Below are 2425 nucleotides of genomic sequence, written 5' to 3'. Positions count from 1 at the left end.
ATAGTTAATTGATTTCTATTATTACTGATTCCCAAGAAGTGGAGGTCAGAAAAAAAGTGGGAGAAGTTTACTGGAATGACGGATTATGATTATGTAGTGTTCTGAATCGCGATTGCAAATTCCTTTTTTACTCTCTTCTTTTCGTACCCATCCCCCTTCGTATGTATTACTTAAAGGACCTTCACCACGTCTTACCTGTGGAAATACTTCACTTACAATTATGTACTCTCAAAACCACAACTAATATAGAAAATCATATCACTTATATAATCGTATGTCTACAACTGCTTTCCCATTTTCCCTACATTCTCATAACAAAATTTTCAGCACTTCATTGAGGACAGAGGTGGTCTGTCTGAAGTCACTAAGGATGGTCTCACACGAAGCCGAAAGGCTGCTGGCTCTGAATTATATTACGTGTGAGATTTACAATCCGCCTATTTCGGAAACACACCAAATGTTTTAACTTGTTCAAGGACATCGACAGAACTTAAATTAAAGCTACAATACATTATTTACGATAAAGTTTCTTCTTATACTTTGCTTGATGCTGAAAATAAAGTGAGGACGTTAAAGGTAAGAGAAGGTTATTTTACAAAAGAATCTTAAATATCTGGTACACGCACACACACACACACACACACACACACACACACACACACACACACACACACACACACACACACACACACACACATACACACACACACACACACACACACACACACACACACACACACACACACACACACACACACACATACTTTTACAGACATTACTATTTAAAAGCATCCGTTGAAGAATAATTTTACACATGGCAAAGATTAGCGATGGCATTTAAAAGTTGCCACAAAACTGAGACAAGGAGGCAGATTAGCTAGAAAAAATATACATACACACACACACACACGCACACACATATATATATATATATATATATATATATATATATATATATATATATATATATATATATGTGTGTGTGTGTGTGTGTGTGTGTGTGTGTGTGTGTGTGTGTGTGTGTGTGTGTGTGTGTGTGTGTGTGTGTGTGTGTGTGTATGGGGGTTAATGATGAGTAAACAAATGCAGGTAAAGACAATGTAAATAATCCAATAAGTTATCACTATCTCTTCATGATAGATAAATATGTCACAAAATTAGCATTATCATTTAATGACAAATAAATATGTAAGTAAGTAAGTAGCTGAATAAATGAATGTAAAATAATATACAACAGGAAGCTGATTAAAAAAAACGTCCTTTGTCAATGATAATTAGCAAACAGGTTATGCAAAAATGATCTAAGATCAACACTGCAACGCCAGCAATTGTCAAGCCACCATCTGTCTCAATCCACACAGTTCCTACCACCAAGACTTGGCATAAGTAATACTTAATATTCTTTGGAGGCCTCAGAGGTGCTCAAGTATTTATCTAAGAAGATAATTTTAGCACAATGCAAAATGCTAAGCTCCCCATACAGGACTTGACTTCTCCTTGGCAAATCTGAAAAATCTAAATTTTTGATTTGCATGGAATTATTGATAAATATGAGGCAATATTTATTATTCAAACAGCAGAAATATGTGATACACCTGTGTGCGTCACGCATCCCGATAATAAGCAAGTTGAGAAATGTGAGTAGGATCCTTACAGGAAAACTTCAGAAAGATGACGCAGGTGATATACAAAGAGTAATTGATTTATTGGAAGAAATTGTTGCCGCAACAGGAGGGCATATGGCGCTGCCGGACAGGCTCGGAAATGGACATAAGGAGATGACAGCAACCAGATATGTTAACAGCTTACTCCTTGGGGAAAAAAAAAAAAAAAAATAGCACTCCTTCGAACCGGATTCGAACCAGTGACCTATGGATATCTGCTTCTTAACCACTACAGTCCACCGCTCTACCAACTGAGCTATCGAAGGAATTGGTAGTGAAAGCACATTCTTAAAACTTTAATTTTGTGATTGGTTGATGTGTTACATTCTTGTGACGAATATATTAACATTAATGGTGGAAAATTTTTAGTAATTACAAAAGTTAATCACGTAGTGTGTTGGACAAGGGCTTGGAATGTGCTGATAAGGGGAGTAACAATCTTTGGAGCTTACCTATTCATATACAGTAAGGGAACTGCGTACCTGGATGTTTGGCCAGCACTTACGACTTGAGCGAAACCAGATGTCCTGCGTTTTGACTGACACATCAAGTCAGCAGACTCAACTTATTTTGGCTGCCACACTCAGCCATGCATGATCCCTTCTGCTCCATCTCACCTCCAGCGTTCGTCGCACGTTGATAAGTATGAAACAGAAACACAGTACTGCCTGAAAAATATCCCTTTGTTAAATATATTTCCTTTCAGACGTCCATTACTTTTATCCTTGTTAATTTGTTATGCATATATTACTGCAGGATAC

The 2425-nt window shown here is 37.0% G+C and overlaps 1 non-coding gene across 1 annotated transcript; it reads right to left on the bottom strand.

The window, feature by feature from the left end:
- Positions 1-1841: 1841 nt before the first annotated feature.
- On the bottom strand, positions 1842-1930 carry Trnay-gua (transfer RNA tyrosine (anticodon GUA)). The gene is given in 2 exon segments: positions 1842-1877; positions 1894-1930. It is a non-coding gene; the product is annotated as a tRNA-Tyr (tRNA).
- Positions 1931-2425: the final 495 nt, after the last annotated feature.

Source organism: Scylla paramamosain, chromosome 3, assembly GCF_035594125.1.
Source record: "Scylla paramamosain isolate STU-SP2022 chromosome 3, ASM3559412v1, whole genome shotgun sequence".
Lineage (NCBI taxonomy): Eukaryota > Metazoa > Arthropoda > Malacostraca > Decapoda > Portunidae > Scylla > Scylla paramamosain.
The sequence above is the reverse complement of the archived record's forward strand: the minus strand, read 5'-3'. Positions and strand labels throughout refer to the sequence as shown.